We start from the raw sequence: 26,391 nt of genomic DNA on the forward strand, positions 1-26,391 counted from the left end.
GAGATACACAGTGCCTGCATGTGATATAAGATCTGCTTACTTAATCCTGTTTTTTCTTTATTTCAACCCTTGTAACTTGTGTTGTACTACGTCTATGTCTACATCTACGTCTATTATCACTTATTCTACGTTGTTAAACCACTCTAATGTAATTTTTCTTCTTTTTTGTGAAGAGAAGTATATCATATGAAGAATAAATAAATAAATAGTTTGTCAAGCCAGAATGGTTTTGTTTTGAATGACGTCTGTCCTATCAGTTTTATGGAGTTCTTTTTTTTTTTTTTAATCTTTATTAATTTTTAAACTTTCAACAAGTGCAACAAAATATAATCATGTACACTTTAATATCACTTACTAATCCAGCAAAGACTAATTCATAACAAATACCCTCCCTCCCTCCTTTATAATCATCAATAACACTTTAGCTCAACTTTTATGGAGTTCTTTTTCGTTACTTTTATTTGTATATTTTGTTTTGTAATTTGCACACCGCCTTGGCATGTTTCCTCATAAAAGGCGGTATAGAAAGCCTTAAATAAACAAACATCCGCTCCTTGCTTTCTTAATTAGCTTTCTGGCCTAGTCGTTTACTCCAGCTTCTGGAATCACTCAGTTTACAAGCACTTAGAGGTTTTCACTCTATTGTATGTCCTCTCCCAACCCTCTGCAGTGAAAATCCCCAGCCAGGGGCTATGCACCAGGGCTCATTCTAGTTAGAACCCTGCAATCGTGGGAACTAAATCCAGCCACCAGGGATCGCCACCTTGCAATTAATTTGGCAGGATCCCCAGCCCCTGACAACTTCTCCCAGGAACTGAACCCAGCAGGTAAAGTGAACACCCAAAATTTCAAGAGTCTAAGCAGGATCAACTTTCAAAAACTTTAAACTTATCTCCTCGCCAAATGAAATAATCAGCATGAAAAGTAGACTCCTTATAGCATTATTTGATATGGCTTATTTTAGAGGTTTTCTTGCAAATTCTTCTGCTTTAAGTTTGAAATAGTCCAAAGATTACTGGCAACTATATTTTCTTTGAACCTTCTCAGTTGACAGGATTTCTCTCCAGGAGGGGCCTGGAAGGGGATTAAGAAAATCTTAATGTATAATTTACTCTTGATCCACTCTCATCTGACCGCCTAATTTGTAATTTGAATTTATTCTTTTTCCTTTTAATAGTTTCTCACTCAGGAACATCTTGGATCTTAATTTGGGACTTTAATTTTGATTAAGTAAATAGCAATTTTGCCATATAGATGTTACTTCAATTGTTTATATTATGTTGACTTAATCATATTCTGTACAAGGAGTTTATTCTTGATAATATGTTCAAAATATAAATAAAGGATAAAAAAAAAAAAAAAAAAAGATTACTGGGGTAGCCAAGAAAGATCTATGAAACTCAAATTTATGGCAGAAATGAGGGAGGAAGACTCCCCAAAATGCAACAGGCTTGTTTTCAGTGCTTACCTAATTTACTTGCCAGCGTCAAAGGTTTTCTGGGAAATAGTTTCAGTCTACACCATTTGGTTTGCTGCTTTGCTGAGTATGGCTATGAATTCCCTTCTGCTTCAACGATATAATATCCACCTATTTCAGAAAAAGAAATATTTTGGATTACACCACTAGATCTCAGTATGAATTTTAGTTACATTGCATCAACATCTGCATAAATCGAAGACTTGTAAGCTGTTCTTGTGTTTAGTATTTATATCAGGATGGAAATATTGTGTTAGAATCCAAAATATGTATTCTTCCTGGCCCAGAACCAGTATATAATAAAAGACGTGTGTTTCCCAATACCACTTGTCCTCAAAAATGAAAACAGAGAAAGATAATGGTGTTATTAACCAACATATAGAAACAATGGTCTGAACAAGCAGTTAAACATGGAGGGTTATGTTCAATATCTGATGTTTGTTTAGGGATGATTTGTTCTTAGGAGGGAGGATATGATGATTGGGAATGGAAGACATGTTATATTTTGCATGCATGTCATCTGAAGTTCAATGATCAAAGTACCCTGTGGACTCTGAAGTTGGATGGGCTCCAGGAGGTTACTAGATCTGACATGCTTGTGACGGAGGGGAGAGGCGGATCCCTGTAGAAAGTATTTTGAAATTGTTATATTGTTATGACATAACTGGAAGGGGATCCAGGCCCTTGATTGTAAGTCAAAATGTTTAAATATTCCCTTTGCTATGGTACATCTTGTTGTTCTATGTTCTGAATAAAAACAATGTTCCAAAAAAGATATGCAGTCTGGTTTTAGATCTGTAAGTTTTGTATATTAAAGAGAATTTCCAGGAAAAAGGTGTCAAGTCAGTCACAACTACATCTTCAAATTATCTAAGTTCACTATTTAATTGACATATTCCTTTTTTTTTTTGCATATATACATAAAAGACCTGATCCATTCCAGGATTTCCCCCACTCGTTGACTATAGTTTATCTCCTCAATCTACAGCATGACAATTGCATTTACCCACAGAAGTGCAGAAAACCCCATGTTAAGTGCTAGCTGAGCACTCGGCTCTATTCTATAAATCAGTGTTTACAAAGCTGGTCCTGGAGTATCCCCTTGCCAGTCAGGTTTTCAGGCTATCTGCAATGAATATGCAAGAAATTGATTTGCATATACTGCCTCCATTATATGCAAATATTCAATGCGGATAGCCTGAAAACCTGACTGGCAAGGGGGTACTCTAGAACTGACTTGGGAAACACAGCTATGACGACACACACAGTGGCGTAGTGAGTGCAGGAGGCGCCCGGGGCAGTGGCACCCGGCACCACCACGCAGCGCACTCCCCGCTCTTCTCCGTCGCTTGAGCGCTCTCCCCGTGTACCTCTTGAAATTTTTGCCATCATAAGCATCCTCTTTCACCTTCTACTCATGTTGGCCTCAGCTCCCTTCTGACATCATGTCCTGGTTACATGACCAGGAAGTGATGTCAGAAGGAAGCTGAGGCCAGCGCAAGCAGCAGGTGGAAGTTGCTGCTTATGCCAGTGAACATTTCAAGAAGTATGTGGCGGGGGTGGGGGGTGCAGAGGAGGAGATGCGCCAGCGCTCCTGCCAAGATGGCGCCAGGGGTGGTCTGCCTCCCTGCCCTCCTTACTACACTATTGGACACCCACAACTTGCCTATTGCATAAATGTAAGGGGAGTATTCACAGGGGGGAACATGGGTGGCACCAACATTTACACATATAACTTACAGAATACTGGAAATTACATGCTAAATGGTCAATTTAACTAGTCAAGTTTCAAGTTTATTTAAATCTTGAGATATCGCTCATCAAATGTCTGAGTGGTTCACATTAAAAAATATAAGTAAATAAATAATAAATTTTAAAAAGTCAAATACACAGATTACCAAAAAGACAAATGATGATTACCAAAAAGACAAATGATGAGATACACAAGGAGCATGGGGAAGAAATGTCGATAAGAAAGAAAACAAAGGTAAATCACAAAAGAAAATGGGCATAGATTTAAAATAATCCAATCCTTGCCTAAATTTTAGTTAAAATAATCTCATTCTTATTTTGGTCAAAAGAAATGACTCCTGGCTGGTTAAATCACCTGTTTGGGGCTAATCGTTAATGTTCTTCATCAGCATTTAACCAGTTAGTGCCGCTGAAAATAACTGGTTATTGGGGAACATTCTGTGGGCGAAGTCAACACTTGGCCAGTGCATAGGGAGAGGAATGGCCAGTAGGAAAAAGGAGCTATTGATATATCTGTATAAGACTCTGGTAAGACCTCATTTAGAATACTATGTACAATTCTGGAGACTGCATCTTCAAAAAGATATAAACAGGATAGAGTCGGTCCAAAGAATAGCTACTAAAATAGTTGTGGTTGGTAGTCTACATCATAAGGGGATAGTCTTTAAGATCTCAATATGTGTACTTTGGAGGAAAAGTGGGAGTGGAGAGATATGATAAAGGTGTTTGAATAACCGTGATCCAGAAAAATGTTACTCTCCAGAGATGGGCTGTGTTCTCACGATAACCATTTAATACAAAAAGATGGAGAAAAAGCCTTAAATTGCATTAATTGTCAGCAGTCACTAAAGATTCAAAGTTGCATATATTCTTTTCATTGGCAAAAAACTCCACCACCACAAAAATGTAATTATCAATTGGGCACTACACCCATCACTGTGCACGGGATGGGTGGCAGAGTTTTCAGCAAATTTCAATCCCTGAAGCAGCTTTACTTGAGCGAAACAAGGCACTTGTTCGATTTAAACATGGTTTTTGGATTGAGCATCTGGTAGACGCCGAATTTTTCACCAGTTGGGCTACTGAGGAAGAGATACAATGGCGGGGGCGACAACTTCCTGGCCATATCTTTAAGCTAAGTAGAACTTCCTTTTTCTTTCCCTGTGCACAGTGATGGGTGTAGTGCCCAATTGATAATTACATTTTTGTGATGGTGGAGTTTTTTTTGCCAATGAAAAGAAAATATGCAGCTTTGAATCTTTAGTGATTGCTGACAATTCATGCAATTTGAAACTTTTTCTCCACCTTTTTGTATTAAATGGTTATCGTGGGAACACAGCCCATCTCTGGCAAGTAACATTTTTTGGATCACGGTTGTTTGTTTTTGTTACTTTATTATATTTCTTGTGGGACAAAGATGTTCAAATACCTAAGTGGCATAAATGAGCATGAGGCGAGTCTCTTTCATTTGAAACAAAGCTCCGAAATGAGAGGACACAGGATGAAGTAATCCAAGGAAATACGTTTTTTTACAGAGGGTTGTAGATGCATGGAATAGTCTCTCAGTGGAGACAAAGACTGTCTGAATTCAAGAAAGCCTGGGACAGGCATGTCGGATCTCTTAGGGAGAGGAGGAGATAGTGGATGCTGCAGATAGGCAGACTGGATGAGCCATTTGGTCATCAAGTTCCAAGTTTATTAAAAGATTTTTTATACCGCTTAATCAAATTTCTAGGCGGTGTACAGAGTAAAAAGTTTCATAAAAACAAATTAAAATTAAAAATACTAAACAAAACCAGGATAGGTTCATAAAACACATAACAAAACATATGTACTAACTTCAAACAGTTAGGAAAGAAGGACAAGAACTACAATCTTTGAGGAAAAGAGCACAGTAAAAGGGGAAAAAACAATAGGTAGGGGTAAAAAGCTATAACGCTTGTTTTAGTCCTTAAAAGGACAGTTATTGTCCAAAAGCATCTTGGAACAAGAATGTTTTTAATTTTGCTTTAAACCGATATAATACGGGTTCAATGCGTAAATGATTAGGCAGCGAATTCCAAGGAGAAGGTGCAGTGACAGCGAAATTGTTGGATTTCAACGTGTTGATTGATTTTAGTGATGGTACGACAAGGAGATCATGTGACATTGAACAAAGCGATTTGGAAGGACTGTAAGGAATTAAGAGTCTATCAATGAACTCTGGTTGATTTTTGAACGTGTTGTAAAAGTTAAGAGTAAGATTTTGTAACTAATTCTATGTTGAACGGGTAGCCAATGTGCGTTGAACAGGAGAGGTGAAACATGATCATATTTCTTAGCGCCATAGAGAATCATGTTTCTTTGTTACTTATCTGGCCAGGTTAACCGCATTAAACTCAGAGCTATATAATTGCCGTTAAAATCCTGTGGGTCGCTGTGGTGCCTGTAAATTGTCCAATTTGAAAATGGCAATTGAGGTTGAAAGAATTTCACATGCAAATGAGTTTCACAGAGTTATGCCATAATCCCATCTGATCAGTCATTGAAGAAAGTGACTGACAGCTGTGCAGAACCAGAAGGGGAAGCCCCAAATCAGCCTCCTGCCACTCAGATGTTCGGGGCAGGAAGAGTAGTGTTCTTTTTTTAATGGATACAAATGTGTATGTGCCCATTAAAAAAAAGTGTTGCTAGGACCCCTCCCCCCAATTAAGGCCCCGATCCCCCACCCTCTGAACTTAATTTTTTTTTAAAAATCCGACCACTCCCATCAGCCTCAGTCATCCGCCCCCCCTCCAACACACACACCTACCCCCACTTCCCCTTACCTTATTTAGACGACCCCATACCTTCCTGCCAGCAGACACACCTCTTCAAAATGACAGGCCTTTCCCTTCCCGGTGCATCCAGTGCCCACCATGTTGAATGTCAGCTTTGAAATGCCATAGCCACAGAAAGGTGGTATACAAGTTCCCATTCCCTTTCCCTCTATTAAATCCTATTTGTTCTTTGGTTCTCAAATTTCCAATCTTTTTCATTCCTCCTGCAGTTTTACCCAGTAAGTTTGGGTTAACTACTCTGCCAACTGCCAACTTCAAAGCCTCACTCATCACTCCAGCTCCAAATCATTTACAAATGGAATAACATCAGGCCTATAGCCAGCTCTAGTGAAACTATGCGGTGTATCCTCCTCCACTTTGAGGACTGGCTGATTTACTCCCACGCTCTGTCTGCTTCTATGAATGTATGTTGCCACCATCCTATACGCAGCCTATCCATTCCCCCAGTAATTACTTGGGTGGTACTTTATCAAATGTCTTTTCTTAAAGTTCATGTGTCCACCAGTTTATCTTCATCTTCATTGTTGTGCCTAATTAAAATTTCAAAGAATATGAACAGACCTGCAAGACAAGACTTCCCTTCCCAAAATCCAAGTTGACTATTCCTAATTCTACTGTTTCCTTTTATATACTGTATTTAATGATTTTATTCTTAAAAACCTGTTTGCGCCACTTTAAGGTTTACAGGTCTAATTTCCCAGTGTCTTCCTGAAGCTCTGCTTAAAAACTGATTCATATTAGCCACCTCCCAGCCTTCTGTGACATCAATCATGGTTCATAAATTGCAAATCAGTGCAAATCAGTCTCTTCAGTTTTGGTTTTAGTTCTTCAGAACTCTAGGGTGGATCCATCTGGACCTGGAGAGTTGTTTCTTTTAATCCTATCTATAATATATATTTTTTTAAAATCAGGAAGCCAGCTCTTGTTTCATACCAGAAGAATTACACATTTGGGTTCACTTTCATCAGCTTTACACATTTCCGTAGATGTCATTACAAATTCTGTTCTCAAATGGCCCTGTGTGAAAATTTAAAATAATAATAAAACTATGACGACCAAGGTGAACAAGAGGTCACCAGTAGCCTGAGTCATGCCAGAGCCTCTGTGCAGCACCAGACAATTTATTTGTGATTTGATAGTATCACTCAGTCTTATAAGTACTCCCAGTTAAAGCAGACATTCCTATCAAAAACAACAGGTTTTGTTTGGCATCCTGTACTTGCATCTCTAAAGCTCAGTTAAAACAAGGGTTCTCTGCAAGTCTGATGCAAATCAAAGCGGTCAATGGGCTCATTTTCAAAAAAGAAAGATGTCCAAAAGATGACATAACGGGAAGATGGGCAGACATCTGCTAGAAAAACAGCCAAAGCATATAATCAAAACAAAATTTAAAAAAGCACCACATAACGCTAGTCAATGAAATCAAGACATCTGCAAAGTGGGATTCATTTGGGTGTTCTGAAACACACCCAGAGTTAGACCTGCTTTAAAAGTGAATAAGATGAGAAACAAATTTTCTTCTGACCCGCTAGCGATTTGGTTGTGTTGGAAATTGGAGAGCAAGAAGCATCTGTCAGAAGTACTGGATAATTGCTGAATTCTGTATTGCTTGTCTGTCTGTGTTCCTGTCTGAACCCTCATCTAATCAGCTCTTCTCCTCTGTCTGCCACCTCTCCCACCCCACACCTACCAGACCCCAGCCACCCCCTTCCCCCATCCTTCCTACCTGCTTCTTATCTCTCACCCATGGTTCCACTTCTTCTCCACTCCCAATCACTGTGCTGTCCTCCTCATCTGTCTGCACTGTGTGCCAGGAGCTGGAGAGTGAGCGCTGATTCTGTCACCTGTGTGCATTTGAGAAACATGAGTGAGGGTTGGAGAGTGAATGCCTGGGTGTCATCTGCCTGAGGAAGGGATCACTACATATGATAAGTGTAGATGCACATAGTGGTCTTTGTGGGTATAGTGGGGCGCACCTGTGGTGCTGGGTGATGGATGCACAGAATGCACTAATGGTGATGAAAGCTATGCTGCAGGTGGAAGAGAATAATCAGGGAGGACCCAAGATTAGAGTGTTCAAGCCCCAAACCTCACAGACTAGAAATGTATAGAGAGATACTGCTTAGATAGGGCTGCCATACAGGACCTCTGTGAGCAGCTCAAACCTCTCCTCCAGGCCTGTACCAGCAGGAATAATCCCGTACCCATCCACCTCAAGGTCACTGCCTCCCTTACATTTCTGAGCAGCAGAAGCTTTCCCTCTGTCCTAGCAGCCAACATGGGCCTCTCCCAGCCCTCCATCTCCAACTGCCTTACCCAGTTCCTCTGAGCCTTCCTCACCCATAACCCTAGACCACATCATCATCCTTGGCTCCCCCCAGACCTTTCAGAACAACATGGCATAGTTCTATGCCATAGCCCACTTCCCCTTGGTCACTGGCATCATCAACTGCACACATGACACACCCAGACTCCACCCCCCTCTCCCCCCGGGTGGATGAGGCCAGTTACTGCAACAGGAGAGCATTCCACTCAATGAATATGCAGGTTCTGTGTGACACCCAGGGGGAGATATTGGACACATGTGCCCAATACCAAGTTCCATCCATGATGCCTACATATGCCAGCATTCAGGAATCTACAGGAAACTGTGGGAATATTAACCGGCATCTGGCTGTTAAGTAAGCACCAACTCCAGATCCCTGTCCTTCCTACCATCCTGAAAAACTCTCTCCCATTGCCAGATGGGCCCAACCTCCCCCCCTTCAAGGTAACCACAGCTGACCATACCTCCTGTCTCTTATTTGTTTTCCTCCACCCCAGGTGATAGAGGCTATCTCCAGAAAGCCTGGCTCTTGACCCCCATCGTGCATCCTCAAAATGAAGCAGAGAAGGAGTACAATTGCAAACACTGTAATAGTGCACAATGCACAGGAATGAGGTACTCTTGAGTAAACAAAACTGTGGCGGTCAGAAAAGGCGAAAGTGAAAGTGGGACAATAGTTTTCAATAAAGACTTTACCACTGGTTGAACAGACATGCTCCTTGCCTTTTGTAAGACTGTCTACACCAGTGGCTCCCAACCCTGTACTGGAGGACCACCAGCCAGTCAGGTTTTCAGGCTAGCCCTAATGAATATATATGGAGCAGATTTGCATGCCTGTCACTTCCATTATATGCAAATATTTTTCATGCATATTCATTAGGGATAGCCTGAAAACCTGATTGGCTGGTGGTCCTCCAGGACAGGGTTGGGAACCACTGGTCTACACTCTGAGGCAAGGTTTTCTTCTTATTTTTGCCTGATATTACATCTCAGATACCAACAGCTGGCAAACCAAAACAGAAGTGCTGCAGCCAAGTACACATATATAAACAAGAATCCAGCCTTCTAGCATTCCACGCGAAGAAAAACCAAGCAAAAACCAAGCACAAAGGAAGAGTAAGGCAATAATTGTTGCCATTAATATATCAAAAGGAAAAATTCAGCCTATATGACAACCAAGCTAGCTAAGCTACTGGGCGATATACACTGTTGGCTTTTGTTGTTATCCTAACAGGAGCCTCTGATCCTCCTTTCCAACACTAAGTCAATAATAGAGAGGCTTCAGGGGACCCGTCATTTCTGCGGCAAGTCTCAGGTGGTTAATGCACAGAAAAATGAAACAGGGGACAGAAAAGTAGCAGAACTCCAAATGTGCCTTCATATGCCGTTATAGGAGGAATATTCTGGGTCCCTGCTGCAGAAAATGTGCCAATGAATGCCGAACAGGAGATCTAGTCTGAGAAAATGATCCAAAAACATTTGGAGGTTGAATTTTTGGAGGGAAGTATAATAAAACACTGAGTTAAGGGAAGAGTTTTGTCACTTCCTCCCTAGGGGGTATCCAAGGAGCATACATAACAACAGTGGGTGGGAAACTCCATCCGGAGGCCCACTGGAACCTTAGCCCAGATGCTCAGAACTCTGGTGCTGTAGGGAATAGGCCGGAGAACACCTGGACGTCTGGTAACCCTAGCTAAACCAGTTCTAACCGGTTTAGCATACAAGAATTTTAGCTTCCAATGCAAAAATGGCTCTGCGCAATTTTTTCCTTGTCCTGTAGCAGCCTCCAAGAATAGTATGGAAATGTATTACAACGAGCTCATTAATATTAATATGAGCAATCTGGACGATATCCAGACATTGCCGGGTGGTGCATATAATGAAGCGCTGACCTTTAGTGCTCCAAAATTACTGGCAGGTCTGGAGGTGCCAGAGCATTGAACTGTGTGTTAAAAGCATATGCTCTGGGGCTCATATCTTGCTATATGTATGTGTTAAAAGTGTATCTCAGACGCATGTGTTAAAGGCACGTCTCAAGAGCGTTTGTTAAAACCACATGCCGGCAGAGCTCAGGCTGCCGATTGCATGAAGTTAAAAAGACACAACTCAAAAAACATAGAAACATAGAAACATAGAAAAATGACGGCAGAAAAGGGCCATAGCCCATCGAGTCTGCCCATACCAATGACCCACTCCCTGATTCTTACTCTTCTAGAAATCCCACATGAATATCCCATTTTTTCTTGAAATCTAATACGCTGCTGGCCTCAATCACCCGCTGAGGCAGCTCGTTCCAATGATCGACCACCCTTTCGGTGAAGAAGTACTTCCTAGCATCACCCCAAAATTTCTCACCCCTGATTTTCAGCGAGTGTCCTCTGGTTACCGAGGGCCCTGTAAGACTGAAGATATCGTCTTTCACCTCTATACGCCCAGTAATATACTTAAAGGTCTCAATCATGTCCCCTCTCTCTCTTCGCTCCTCCAGCGAGTACATCCGCAGTTTTTTTAACCTTTCTTCATACGTGAGATCCCTGAGCCCCAAGACCATCCTGGTAGCCATTCGCTGAACCGACTCAATTCTCAACACATCTTTTCGGTAGTGTGGTCTCCAGAATTGAACACAATATTCGAGATGAGGTCTCACCATGGATCTGTACAGTGGCATTATGACTTCAGGTTTTCTGCTGACAAAACCCCTACGGATACAGACCATCATTTGTTTTGCCTTGGACGAGGCCTTCTCTACTTGATTGGCAGCCTTCATATCGTCGCTAATGATCACTCCCAAATCACGTTCCACCTTGGTCCTGGACAAGGTTTCACCATTTAGTGTGTAAGTTCTGTGTGGATTTTTCTAGCTGCCAAGTTGATGACCACTGTTCAAGCTGTCTTAGGTCCTGCGTCATAAAGTCAGGCACACTGCTTTTGCCAACTATGTTGCATAGTTTGGCATCGTCTGCAAACAGTGATACTTTTCCTCTCAGTCCTTGGGTTAAATCTCCTATGAATAAATTGAATAGAATCGGCCCTAAGACGGAGCCTTGAGGTACTCCACTCATCACTGCTGACGTTTTCGAGGGGGTACCGTTTACCATCACCCTTTGAAGCCTACCATCTAGCCAATCCCTTACCCATGTAGTGAATGTATCCCCTAATCCCATCGATTTTAGTTTGTTCAACAGCCTGCGGTGTGGGACGCTATCAAAAGCTTTGCTGAAGTCCAAATATATCACGTCAAGGGACTCACCGGCATCCAGATGACTGGTCACCCAATCAAAGAAGTCAATCAGATTAGATTGGCAGGACCTTCCCCTGGTAAACATCTGCATGGTTTGCTGGTAATTCTCTGCCCTCTTCCCCCCCCCCCCCGCCTCCCGCCTCCCAATGACGCTTATGACGTACACATATGATGCACTACAATAAGGCATACTTATGATTTGTGCGCCTATGACTTAGCTTTTCCTGGCGCTTTTCTCCAATGACTGTTCGGATGGTATTTCCGCGGACTTCATTTACATGTGACATTTTTGGAGCATCGCTCATCATTTAGAAATCAAAAAATTTACCGGCACTACAATGACTCAGAGGATTTTAATAAGATCTTTAGAGCACCAGAGGAGAAACAGAGGAAACATTTATTCAATTTTCTATACCGTTCTCCCAGGGAAGCTCAGAACGGTTTACATTAATTTATTCAGGTACTCAAGCAATTTTCCTTGTCTGTTCCAGCAGGCTCACAATCTATCTAATGTACCTGAGGCAATGGGGGGATTAAGTGACTTGCCCAATTCACAAGGAGCAGAGTGAGTTTGAACCCACAACCTCAGGGTGCTGAGACTGCAGCTTTAACCACGCTTACAGAGCAAAGCACTAAAGAACTTAAGCAATGCATAAGAGAGGGAGAGGCGATACTCTGGACATAATCTATACCCATATACATACCACCTATTGAGAAAGGGAGATGAAGGCTAACAAGTAGCAAAAACAAAGAGTCAAGGCACCATTGTTAAACCAAGATCTATATTTCTTATAAAACTGTGTGATTCTTTTCAGCAATTGCTTCACATTGATTTTATAGGCAAGTTGTCTCATTGCCATTTGTCTGCTTTTGTATATACGGTAATTGTACCTTGCTGGAGGGTTCATTACAGGGTTGTTTTAAGTCAGAAAGGTCTCTACAGTTTTTGCTTTTTACCCTTATTGTGCCTAATTACCATTTATAAATAATATTTTAAGCTCACTAGCAGGGAACATTATGCCTGTCTGTGTGGTAATAAATAGAAAATAAAACAGAACAAAATAAAAGAATATAAGATGGTATCTTTTTTATTGGTCTAAATTAATACATTTTTTTAATTAGCTTTCAAAGGCAATGCCTTCTTCAGAGCAGAAATGAGCAAATGTTAACAAATATCAGAATACATACATGAAAACATAAAAGCTGTCCGATGACAAGTCTCACAGGGAAAGGTAGTGGAGGGGGTGGGAGTAAGAAACAGGGAGAGATGGATAGGTGACCACAGGGTGACAAAGTAGTATATTTTTATGGTTTATAACGGGAGGTCCTGTCTGGTGGGTGTCAAAATATTTCATCATGGTTTTAAAATTTCTTTTTAGTATTCTCACTATGAAGTCATTAATGCAGTGCTCTGGTCTTGCAAAGTGCTGTCTTACAGAGGTGTCATCCTGGTTAGCACTGAGGTGTTTGATGTGGTGTCTGTGTAGGTTTAATCTTGTCTTTAGCATCTGGCCCATCTCTCCAATATACCATTCTTCTTCCCATTTTTCATATTAAGTGATATAAACTACATTTGAAGGATAACATGAGGAGAATCCTCTTATGCTGGATGCTTTTTCTATGTGAGTAAATGTGGGATCCTGTGGTAATACCGTGTTTCCTCCCAAATAAGACACTGTCTTATATTAATTTGGGGTCCAAAAAAGGTACTAGGTCTTATTTTCGGAGATGCCTTATTTTTTTTATGTAATGATCATCTCTCCCTTCCTCTCCTCCACCCCAATTCTTACTATTTCGTTTCTCTCCCCCACATGTGCAGCATCTTTCCTCCCCTTTCACCCATCCCCTTGTGCAGTGTCTTTCTATCTCTTCCTCCCATCACCCCTGTGCAGAAGAACCTTTGCAGCTTGTATCCCTCCCTCCCTCCTATCCTTTGTGCAGCAGAACCCTTACAGCTTCTATCCCTCCCTTCCTCCGTGTAGCATCTTTCTATCCCCCACTGTCCGCTGCCGCAGTGTGCAACCCCCCACCCCCACCCCACTGACCCATCTCTCCCTCCCATCCGAACTACAAGACAGGAATACCTTATAACAGCATCGGCAGCAATCTACACAGGCTGCTTTGTGGCCTTCTATCTCCTGCCACGTTGCTGATGACATCATCAATGCTGCAGCAGAGGAACGTCCAGGAGATAGAAGGCCATGAAGCAGCCTGTATAGATTGCTGCCGATGCTGTTATAAGGTATTTCTGTCTTGCGGTTCGGATAGGAGAGAGAGATGGGTCAGCGGGGCTGGGGGGGTGCGCGGCGACAGGAGGGTGGGCGGGGGGGAAGTGCTGCTGCTCCTGGCAACTAGGGCTTATTTTCGGAGGTAGGGCTTATATTAAGACCTACCCTGATAATCATGCTAGGGCTCATTTTTGCGGTAGGTCTTATTTTCGGGGAAACACAGTATGTGCTGGCACTGTTTATAGCATGGATAAGGATGGAGAACTTTCTGATAGCTGGCATCCTCCAAGCAGGGTTCCCCAAGGATCCCCATTTTCACCATCAGTGTTCAACCTCCTAATGCAATCCTAGGGAGCCGACCAAGATCTCGCATGAATTAAACATTTCACCTATGCGGATGACATAATGATCATGCTACTTTTAGTGACTGCATTAGTTAATACCATCACCACTGTCAAAAAATATGTCCACATCATAGAAAACTAGACCTCGACCTACCATCTCAAACTAAATAAGAATAAAACCAAATTCCTTTGGCTAGGACCCTCAACTGACCAATGCTACGTTCCAAGGATCACAGTAGACAACACAGACTTTCCATTAGAATTACAATCCCAAATCTTAAGAGCAGAAATTGATAACTACCTATCCATGAAAAGCTGCATACAATCGATAATAAAACAATCTTTCCTTGTGATAAGAAAGCTAAGAGCCATCAGAAAATTCCCAGCATGCAACAATATAAAGTCTACCAGGCAAATTATTCTATCCATCCAATATCAATTAGCAAAATGCCAGAACCAACTACCATTTACACTACAATCTTATGACCACTACCTCAAGTTCAGAAAACCAACCCTGAAGTAAATGAAACAGTATTTGTAAAAGCATATTTCTAAACTAATGCAACTCTTGGGATAAAACAAAGAACCAACGATGACCTACTTGTACTTTTAACTATTGAATGTCTGTGTCAATCTGTCCATTGTAATTTACTGGGTAACTGACCCCAATCACTTGTAATGTTATCCGACCTTGAACTGAATAATTAAAGGTGGAATAGAAAACCTGATTAACATAACATAATTTATAGCTTGGATATTGCAGGAAAAGGGCAGATATTTTTTTTAAAAAACCCAACATCCCAAGAATCAACTTACACAAGCACTACGTTAAAAACCACAAAGCTACCTAAGGTGACTTTTTTGTTGCTGTTTTTTATTTTATTCTGTTTATTACCTTTAAAGTGGACTAATACAGTTACCCTCAGGGCAGGATTAACCAATAGGCCCAGTAGGCAAGTGCCTAGGGCCCGAAATGGTCAGGGGGCCCGATGAAGGAGGGCATCAACATTGTTTTTTCCAAACAGTGATGGGCCTCTCCAGCATCGATCGGCAACATGGGCCCCCCGATCGGCAACGCGGCTCCCCCCCATCGATGGAAAGTAAGTCAAGCACGCAATGCGGGTAAGAAAGGGCAACAAGAACTGCAACTTCCTGTTTCCGCCTGGGCGCATGGTGGGGTGGGGTGGGGCAGGGGGCCCAGTGTACTTGTGTGCCTAGGGGCCCTCGACGAATTAATCTTGCCCTGGTTACCCTTACCATTTTAGCATGTTTGCGTGCAGTGAGGGAGAAGAGGCAAGTGTTAGGTATATTTTGGCCATAGACACCACTATTTTGATTATATACCTCCTTCTGGGGTAAGCCTCAGCCCCTAACCAATAAGAATGGTACAGTTTAGGTGGTGAAGAACTTATGTGCACGACGGAAGAACAGGACTTGGGTGTGATTGTATGTGATGATCTTAAGGTGGCCAAACAGATTGAAAAGGTGACAGCGAAAGCTAGAAGGATGCTAGGTTGCACAGGGAGAGGTATGACTAGAAGGAAAAAGGAGGTATTGATGCCTCTGTATAAGACTCTGAAACCTCATTTAGAATATTGTGTACAATTCTAGAGGCCGCACCTTCAAAAAGATATAAAAAGGATGGAGTCTGTCCAGAGGAAGACTACTAAAATGGTGTGTGGTCTTTGTGATAAGGCGTATGGGGACAGACTTAAAGATCTCAATCTGTATACTTTGGAGGAAAGGCGGGAGAGGGGAAATATGATAGAGACGTTTAAATACCTATGTAATATAAATGTGCATGAGTCGAGTCTCTTTCATTTGAAAGGAAACCCTGCAATGAAAGGGCATAGGATGAAGTTAAGAAGTGATAGGCTTCTGAGGAATCTGAGGAAATACTTTTTTATGGAAATGGTGGTAGATGCGTGGAACAGTCTCCCGGAAGAGGTGGTGGAGACTGTGTCTGAATTCAAGAGGGCCTGGGATAGGCAAGTGGGATCTCTCAGAGAGAGAAAGAGATAATGATTACTGTGGATGGGCAGACTAGATTGGCCATTTGGCCTTTATCTGCCGTCATGTTTCTATGTTTCTAAGAAGGCAGCCACAAGAACATAATGGACGATGTGGAATAAAAGATCCATTTAGTTGACTCAATTTACTCTAGTTTCAGTAGTAGCAGATCCTTTCTATTCATCTAAAAGACGATGTATGAAGCTAATCTAGTACAAAGATATCAACTACAAAAATGGTATTATTCAATGATTTTTAAGTCTGGATGGCTTTGGGTGCAAAAGAGTCCCACCAAGTTTAACGGAGCATTCTGACACACCACTAGCAATTGGTTCACCAAATAAGGGTAGTTATTCAGCAGACTGACTCCTAGAGATGCATCGAAATGGACAGTTGAGAGTCAGGTACTGGGCACTGGAGGCAGGATTGAGGGAGTATCTGTGGCCATGTCTGGGAGAAATTGGGAGTGTCCTTGGGGGCACTGACAGGGGTTGCCATTGGCTCATGGACCTTGCACTCAAGAACAGTGACCTATAATTTGTTTGTTCACTCACTTCATTGTGTCTAATGATCCTTTCAGGATCATATTCAGACCATTGGAGATTGCCGGCAATCTCCCGCGATTCATGGAGATATCAAAAATTCAATGCTGGTGGCGTATCCGGCCATCAGCATTGAATTTTTAGTCTATTTTTGACCAGCCAAGACATAGCTAGCTCTGCCAATATTCAGCACCTAGCCAGCAAAGTCTCAACGGCCAAAGTTATACCACTCTTTTAGGAGGTCGTCTTGGGCCACCAAACTTAGCCAGTGAGCCGCTGAATATTGGCAGCAACAGGCAACATAGCCAGGCACCAGCCAATCTGGAAACTGGGCTATACAGCATGAGATAGCCGGCTATCCCCTTCTGAATATCGGCGTCCAGCCGGCTATATGCTATTTAGACGGCTGGGAGCTGTTCCTGGCCATCTACATAGCACTGAATATCGGGCCCTTTACCCATGCTTTCCTGAAGTTCTGTCGAATCTTAAAAACTTTGACTCAAATACATTCATATAATCAAATTGAGAGACAAAGGAAGAGAGAGGTATCTGAAATTAAGAAGTAATCATAACAAAATTATTTACTTATTTTAAAAATTTCTATACCGTCTAAACCTAAATGGTTGATATATCTTTACATACATAATTCAGTAAAAGAAATAAGATCAAACAAACATAAACAAATAATCCTCAGAAGATCGACTATGAAAGAATGAAACCCACACCAGGCTTATACAAAGAATCATATGACAAATCTTCTGCAGAAAACAATCATAAGGGATCAGTATCTAGAAAATTGCATTTACAAATAACTGCGTTTGAGTAATTTTCTAAAACCGCCCTTTTCACAGCATTTTCGTAACTGACTGACAATTGAGTTCCACAGTTTAACCTCCGCACAGCAGAAGGTCATTTTACTGGTCTCAACATATTTTGGATTGGCGTTTGTTTTCAATTAAGCTAAGAGCTCCTTTCACTAAGGTGCGTTAGGGCATTAACACGCGGAATAACGTGCGCTATGCCATGCGCGTTAGACACTAACGCCAGCATTGAGCTGGCATTAAGTTCTAGCTGCGTAGCGTGGGGTTAGCACGCGCTAATCTGCTGCGTGCGCTAAAAACGCTAGCGTACCTTAGTAAAAGGGGCCCTAAGTTTTCAGATCTATGTGGTAAATAATTGGTCATCTTGCTCTTAAACAATTCAGGTACGACACCATACAAGAATTGATGACAAATCATCACTGCTTTATACTGAGTTCTGAAAACAACAGGCAGCCATATTTCAATATTCCCATTATCAATCTTGCTGCTGCGGCTTGCACCTTGTCTTAGTTATTCCAAGGTACAAGGCATTGCAATAATCAAGTCTTGACAAAGGAAAATCCACAAATTCTGAGTCAACCATCCAGCAGTCTTTGTTGGAGCAGCAGGCAGAGAACATGCTGCATTTTATTCCATCTGATTCACAGGCTGCCCCAATTTGGCTCTAATGATCTGCTCCTCTCTCTCGTCAGATTTTATCTGGTTCAGTTCACCCGTCCCTAGTTTCATAACCTTGAAAATATTAGTAGCTTCGAATATCTTCACTTGTCTCACTTCTATGTTCACATATTGGATTCATTTTCCTTAGCTTGCACAGAAACTGGTTGCACATTTCTCAAAAAGAGTTTAAAAAACACTTCAGACTTAAAATAGAATGAAATGCCAGACAAACTGCTGCTAAAGTACAAAAAAGTGTTAAAAGTTAATGAACTTGGAAAATCTAAATCAAAGCTTCCACTTGTATCATTCCACCACTTCTTAAGCATGTTTATTTTTCTGCAGCTGGTATGCCCAAGTCCAATTGGCTTGCCAAGAACATCAGCCCATATCCTTTAATAATTTGAAGCAGCCATTTCTTAACATTATTCCTACTGTTTGATCCAAGACAGCTAAAAATCTGTGCCTATAGCTCTGAAAATTAAAAATTTGAGCATTATGGTTTTAACATCTTTTAATCCAACATGTTGCCATCAATTGAAAATGTTTCTTTTGCTACCTTAACTCAACATCCTTGAGATAAAATTGGTGAGGCCAATAAAAACACATTAAACCCAATATTCAGCTGGCAGCAATCAACGTTTGTCTGGCCACTGAGGGTGTTGTTCCCGGAAATTCAATGTTGGGCCATGTCTGGATACCAGCTTTGAATTTCCAGGTTTCTGGATCTGGCTAACACATAGCTGGTTAAGTGCTATAGGTTACTGAATAAAGACAGGACTGATTTTTACGCAGTTACCCTGGCCAGTTAAGTGTTGAGATTTAAAACACACCAGAGAAAAAATTTCTGCAATCAATATGTAATTAAACTCTGGAATTCATTGCCAGAGAATGTGGTGAAAGCAGTTAGCTTAGCAGGATTTAAGAAAGGTTTGGATAATTTCCTAAAGCAAAAGTCAAACACAGACATCCCACAACAGAAACATTGAAATATGATTGTGGATAAAGGCCATAAACCATTATTGAGATGGCTTGGGGAAATTCACTGCTTATTCCTAGGATAAGCAGCCTAAAATCAGTTTTTCTCCTTGGGATCCTGCCAGGTACTTGTGATCTGGGTTGGCCACTGTTGGAAACAGGATACCTTTGGAGTAAGGCAACTCTTATTTATATTTTTATTTTCTTATGATATATAATAGGCCACATGCCAATTCTATTCTCAAAATAACTAACTTTTCATTCCAGTGCTAACTAGTTATTTTCAACAGTAACAACCAGTTTTGTGCTGCTAAAAATTCGTGGTTAGACCCAAACAGGTAATTTAACCATCCAGGAGCTCTTTCTGGACCGTTAAATCACTTTAAATATTGACCTCACAGAACCTTCTTATATTTTAAATCTGTTTTTATTAATAAGAAAGAACCACAAACAAACAAAGGCAAAATAATAATAATAACAACAACTTATATACCGCAAAGCCGTAAAGTTCTATGCGGTCCCCAAACAGAACCTTCTTATAAATACACAAATCTGCACATATACCTAGTATCTTAAGGTTCTGATCACCTCTAGGCATTTTAGAGTTTTGGTTTTTATTTTTCTTATTTTTTAAGCCAATCAGGTTTTGTTCTTTTAAATAAGGTGAAAAGATATACTGGTCGACATTCAAAACAATTTAACCGGCCAGAATCCGCCTCTGACTGGTTACATTGCTTATTCAGAGTTATCCGTGAATTTTCAGTGGCACTTTTGAACTGAATAAGTAAAGGCAGAATAGAAAACCTGATTAACATATTACTTAACCAATTAACGCCACTGAAAATGTACAGTTCATGTCTGAGTGAAAGTCAGCTATTTTGGGGGTGTTCCGGGACAGAATCAGCACAGCTGGTCACGTGCCAGTTTTGAGCACTTAACCAGTCAGGGTAACTCCATAAATGTGACCACATAAAACACAATCCTATCAAGCCACGTGAGGGCTTTTTTTATTGCCGGCCGCTCATAGAATTCCTATCAGTGTCGGAGCTATTACTGCAGTTGATTTAAAAAAACCTCTAATGCAGCTTGATAAAAGGGGGCCTTTATGAAGCAAACCATGGCCAGTTTAAGTTCTGAATTTCAACTTAATCATCCACGTATTAGCCAGTGCCGCCTGAACAGAATATTCAGTACTGAAGCCCGGACATGGCCCTAGTATTAATATCCAGGAAAAACGCCGATGGCAGTCAGCATAATGCTTGCCACTGTCGGTTGAATTTTGATCCTATAAATACCAAAAAGGAACAAAGGAAGAATATGAAATGGGAATAAAACTTTCAAATACCAGGACTCTGTAGAATCTCTAGCACATATTTAATCATGTATTTAAAAAAATTAATAAATAACGGTTCCTTTAGCTTTTATATTATATCTTTGAGCCATCCATTGACCATATAGTCTGATGCACTCTAATTTAAGGAAGACTACAATCACTTCAATATCTGAAAAAAGTTCATTATATGAAGTCTACATATGAGCCCGCCATGAAGATCTGAAATAGCGATTGCAAATCATCAGGTTATAATTCATACAGAGCTGGCAAACTAATAGTTAAACATGAGGAGGGATGACTTTTCCTGGACTTTCTCCTCCCCTCCTCCCTTGTAAGATGCACCTCCAAATCCCAGTGGAGAACTCTTTCCTTCCACTACATACACGTTTTGGGCCAAAATCTTTTTAAACACCTGTTGGCAGAAGGTTTCCTTCATCCAAATCCATCCATTCTTTTCTGAACAAGCTACCAAAACACTTATCCATACTTTCAGCTCTCCTCGCATGTTATTTTGCAATTAAATCATGCTATTTAGCACAGGTCCCATTTTATGTAATGAGCTGTAGGATCCCTTTTACAAAGCCATATTAGCAATTCCTGGTGCAGAAAATGCAATGAAGCCCATTCAATTTCTATGGGCTTCGTCACATTTGCTATGCCGGGAATCACTACCTTGGCTTTGTAAAAAGGCCCTTAGTTATTAATAATTGGGGTTAACAGTAAAATGCATTTTAACGGTAGCCCATGTTGATAAATTCATCCTTTATATGGTAATTGTGATAAGCCCAGTGGTTAGAGCTACAGCCTCAGCACCCTGGAGGTTGTGGAATCAAATTCCATGCTGCTCCATGTAACCCTGGGCAAGTCACTTATTGCCCCAGATACAAAAACTGCAAACACTGCAACTGGAAACATCCTAACTTTTTCAATTCATGAACAACAGATCTCTCCAGCTACAGAACAGCTGTATTTGCGACTCCATGATGAGTGCTTTATGTAAATCAAAGTTAATACTCATAGAGATAGGCAGAGCAACGGTTCATAGACAAAACCACGGAAGACAAAGGCGCGCGCCGACAACTGAGCGCAAGACGGAGGCGCGCGCCAAAGAAAATGACAGTTTTTAGGGGCTCCGACGGGGGGTTTTGTTGGGGAGCCCCCCCACTTTACTTAATACAGATCGCGGCGGTGTTGTGGGTGGTTTGGGGGGTTGTAACCCCCCTCATTATACTGTAAACTTAACTTTTTCCCTGTTTTTAGGGAAAAAGTGAAGTTTTCAGTAAAATGTGGGGGTTTCAACCGCAACGCGGCACGATCTGTATAAAATAAAGTGGGGGGGTTCCCCCACACACACCCCCATCGGAGCCCCTAAAAACAGTTATTTTCTTTGGCCTCCGCACTGCGCTCAGTTGTCGGCGCACGCCTTTGTCTTCCGCGGTTTTGACCTGACACCCAGAGCAACTCTAGTAGGACGATACAGAGCAGACACAGTTTGTCATTGGAAACAGAAAAGTAGATTTTACTCATAGGAGACCTGAAAGATTATGATTAACTCAGTTGTGTGTATATTGATATTAAAGAGAATTTTGTTCATGTACCTGAGGGACGATTTGGAAAATGGTATCTAAAGACGTACTATATCCCCCAGGTTCTGTATGGGTCACCCAAATTTGAGTGCTAATTCCAGATCTGTGCTTAGTCAATTAGGCACCAACAATTAATTAAGCAGATCTTTGCTGAGAAACACTGCTCTCTGTCTATACATGCGCACCTAAATTTCATAGTGTGCAACTCAAAGGCAAGTCCTCTCTGGGGCGGACAGGATATAAAAATAAATAAATAAAATTACTAAAAATATTTTTTTTATAGGGGGGGTTGGTTAAAAATGATTGGCCCTAGGTTTGCCACTGGTCTAGGTATGCCCCCCAGTTGATGGTCACCAGCTAAATATAAGGGGGAGGGAGTGGCTAGATCTGGAGCAAGGTGAGCATGTGATCGGGTCAATGAATGGAGTGTCATTCGAGCAGAGTTAAGAGCAATTCCAGTGAAGCAGAGAGTACAGGCAGCACCTCTGAACGTGCCAATGCCCAAATAAAATACCCGAGCAGTTTTGTCATTGCTTACTCCCAATCTCTTGCAGCCCTGAAACTACCTCGAGATTGTACACACCAAGCAAAGGAGGTGAGGGCAAACCTCAAAAGACCAAGCTGCAAATCTCCCTTTCTAGAACGGAAAGTAGAATAAGGGTTCCTTTTCTCGGTCTCTTTGTAGTAAACTGCAGTAGGAGTTCTTAGACATGTGTAAACGCGAATGAATTCGTTCATTTACACTCATTAGAACAAAATGTTCATCTTTTTGACAGCTGGGATCTGTTTGCATCCTATACTTCCAAGAACATCACAGGAAAATACACTGTGTGCTAGTTATTAATATATACTGTATATATAAAAATTAAAATTTGGTAAAATAGAACACAAGAAGCAGCCGGAAGCAGTGCTGGATCTTCTTTTGAAAGCAGCCATGGAAAAGCATTTTGGACTGGTTTCAAGTTTTCAAGTTTTTATTCGTATTTAATGAATCGCTTATTTAATTTACTAAGCGATGTACAATATAATAAAACTATAAAAACAAATAGTTGGTGCCGACATAGAAAATAACTTTGACATTTTATAGATTAAAACTAACATGAGTCGTGAGGGGAAAAGGGGGGGAGAGTTACAATGCTGTTGAAGAGAGGAAAAAACAATAACGGAATGAACACAAGGGGGGGTATATTTGGTACCAAATTAGAGGCTTCATATTGATATTTAATAAAATAAAGTTATTGATTGAAATTTAAAAGATCGAATGCATCATTAAAGAGGTAAGTTTTTAATGGTTTTTTTTGAACGACGACAAGTCTTTTAGTTCTCTAATGTATTGAGGTAAATGTTTCCATAGTTGAGGGGCCATAACCGAAAACATATCGTGTCTTCTGGTGCCTATAATTTTTAAAGAGGGAACAGAAAGAAGGTTATGAGAAGTCGAACGGAGAGATCGTGAGGGGTTATATGGTATTAACATCCTGGTAATGAATTGCGGCTCGTTATAAGTCATAGATTTAAAAACTAAAAATAGTATTTTAAAGGTGATGCGATGGCTGACCGGGAGCCAATGGAATTGAACCATCAAGGGCGTTACATGATCATATTTCTTGGCGTTGTAGATCAATTTAACAGACGTGTTTTGGATTAACTGAAGCCTTCTTTTCTCCTTTAATGAAACGTTGAGAAGGAGGGAATTACAGTAATCAATTTTGGAAATTACCAAGGAGTGAATTAGAATGTTTATGGATTTGGGCTCCAGGAATTTAGATATTGAGCGGATTAGACGTAATTTAAAAAAATACGATTTAACTATATTGCTAATATAGTCATGGAATGTAAGATTCGCATTGATGATGACGCCTAATATTTTTAAGGCGGGAACCAATTCTAGAATGGTGTTATTAAGGGAAAAAGGGGTACTTAGTATTATGTCCTTTTTCCAAGTGAACAGTAACGATTTAGTTTTTTTAATATTTAATGCTAATTTGTTTGTGTTGAGCCAGTTTTTGATAATATCGAGTTTCTTGTTGATAGCGATAATATCTTCCTTGTTTTCTGGTGTCCCCATCTCCCTTCCTCCTCACTTGAAATCGTAATTCCATGCATAATTCTGCAGCACTGGGTCAATGTTTAGCATCCGGAGGAGGGGAGGGAGGTATATCTTTTGATTTGGTATTATTCCTGATGGTGATGTTGGATGGGGGAGGGAATTTTGTTTTTTGTATAGATTCTGATTGTTTATAAGTGCTTATTTGATTATTATTATTTGTATGTAAATTGTATTGCACTTTTTGTTGGCATTAAAAACTAAATAAAGTTAAAAAAAAAAAATGTTTAGCATCCTGCTGTCTTCTCTGCTCCTTCACTTTAATTATGTGATTGCCTTCATGTATGCTATAATTTCTAATGACAACGTAAGATAGATAGATATTTTTTAATGGGTGCATATAAAAGATTTACAAAGCCAGAATGGAACACGGTACTGTACAACAGCAGATCAAGAAAGGAAAAAACAGCAGTGCTACATCACGGTAAGACCATGCGGTGTGGTGTATGTTTTGCAGGACATTTACAGAGAATTCCTCATTTGATCAATGGAAACTATTTTGATATTATATACTTCAATACCTTTTTTTTTTTTCTATTTCACAACACCCCATTACGTTACTGCCCGCATTGCATGCCGACCTGAACAGCAAATCCGACATTGCACTTGATTGGACAAGTCTGAAGCCCCAGCTGAGCTTTGTCAATACAGCCTGCCTTTTGTTTCTCTGTTCCGGAGCTAAAGCGACATTTAAGATGCTCTGATTCACCCAGGACTGCCCCGAGCTTGAAATGCCCCCTCGAGCTCCTATCCCCACCAATGGTGTCACAGCCAAGCAAGAAAGGTAATGGATAGGACACAATCCCTGGATTCACCCTAAGTACAGAGCAAAAGAAAGATCTCTACTGAGACTCCTTGCTGTAAAGAGAGGATAACATTGCCTGAATCTTGCCTCCCATCTAACTGCTTAACGCCATCATTTAAATCTAGTTAACTTGCATAATTTGGAGCCCTTTCTACTAAAACATGGAAAAAACAGAGGATGATTCTAGAACAGGGCACCTATATTTAGGAGTCTATTCTACTTTCCTTTATAAAATACTAGCATAACCAGCATAAACACTTACAGAGCTGGCCTAAATGCCCCCCCAAATATACACAAAACATAGGGGGTCTTTTACTAAGGCAAACTAGCCGATTTAGCACGTGCTAAATTGGCTAGCGCACCTTAGTAAAAGACCCCCATAGTATGCTATAAGTAAACTGCATAAGAGTCCCACCCATGTAAAATTTGAGCTCTGTAAGATGAGTGCATATTAACAGAATAGCTCTTAAGTAGGTTTATGTCAGGGATCTCAAAGTCCCTCCTTGAGGGCCGCAATCCAGTCGGGTTTTCAGGATTTCCCCAATGACTATGCATTGAAAGCAGTGCATGCACATAGATCTCATGCATATTCATTGGGGAAATCCTGAAAACCCGACTGGATTGCGGCCCTCAAGGAGGGACTTTAAGACCCCTGGTTTATGTGTATAATGTACACACAAAACAAACAAACAAAAAAAAAAAAACCAACATAAAATAAAGAGGAACTGGAGAAAAATACAAAAAACAAAAAAACAATAACCTCCAATTCAAACGCTGAAGCTAATGCTCAAAACTTAACTACTTTTTGTCAAAGCATTCAGTTGAAACACATTCTAGGGATTTGCCTCAGAAGCTACAGGGCAAACATTGCTCCAGAGCTCTGAAGGGGAACCTAAACAGCTCATCAGTTCCCCTTCAACATTCTATCATAGGCACCCCCTGATGTTAAACGGTAAGGCAATTGAATAATAGTTCAAAAAAGTGCGAGTCCCACTTATCTTTTGCTTCACGGCAAACGAGCTTGATAATGGGATGCAGGCACTAGTGAAAATTTCCTCTTGTAACAGCCGACGAAGGCCAACATTTCATGATTCAAAAAAATCATTTCTTCAGGGCTCTCCAGTTGACTGATGCTGAGTCTCAATTTATTTACGGGAAGAATCATCGCTTGACCATTTCAAAGTTAAACCTAAAATCTTTCTTATTTAGGGACGTGTTACACCTTAATCACTCACCATCTGCAACTTCGACCAGCACAACCAAAATCCTGCTGTACTTACCTTCTTCGTCTCGCTTTCCTTTATAATATTGTATTTCCTTCCCCTAACCTATTGTTTCACTACAAGTTTGTTTCTGAAAGGCAAT

General features: G+C 40.8%; 1 protein-coding gene across 1 annotated transcript in view; it reads right to left on the reverse strand.

The window, feature by feature from the left end:
• The window catches only part of HIVEP2 (HIVEP zinc finger 2), a 428,321-nt gene that overhangs the window by 188,226 nt on the left and 213,704 nt on the right, over nt 1–26,391 (reverse strand). Inside the window, exon 2 of the mRNA XM_033936471.1 lies at nt 1,469–1,588. The gene's annotated coding sequence lies outside the window, so the exon portion shown is untranslated. The remainder of the gene's footprint in view (nt 1–1,468; nt 1,589–26,391) is intronic.

The sequence above is a fragment of the Geotrypetes seraphini genome, chromosome 3 (assembly GCF_902459505.1).
Source record: "Geotrypetes seraphini chromosome 3, aGeoSer1.1, whole genome shotgun sequence".
Taxonomy (NCBI): Eukaryota; Metazoa; Chordata; class Amphibia; order Gymnophiona; family Dermophiidae; genus Geotrypetes; species Geotrypetes seraphini.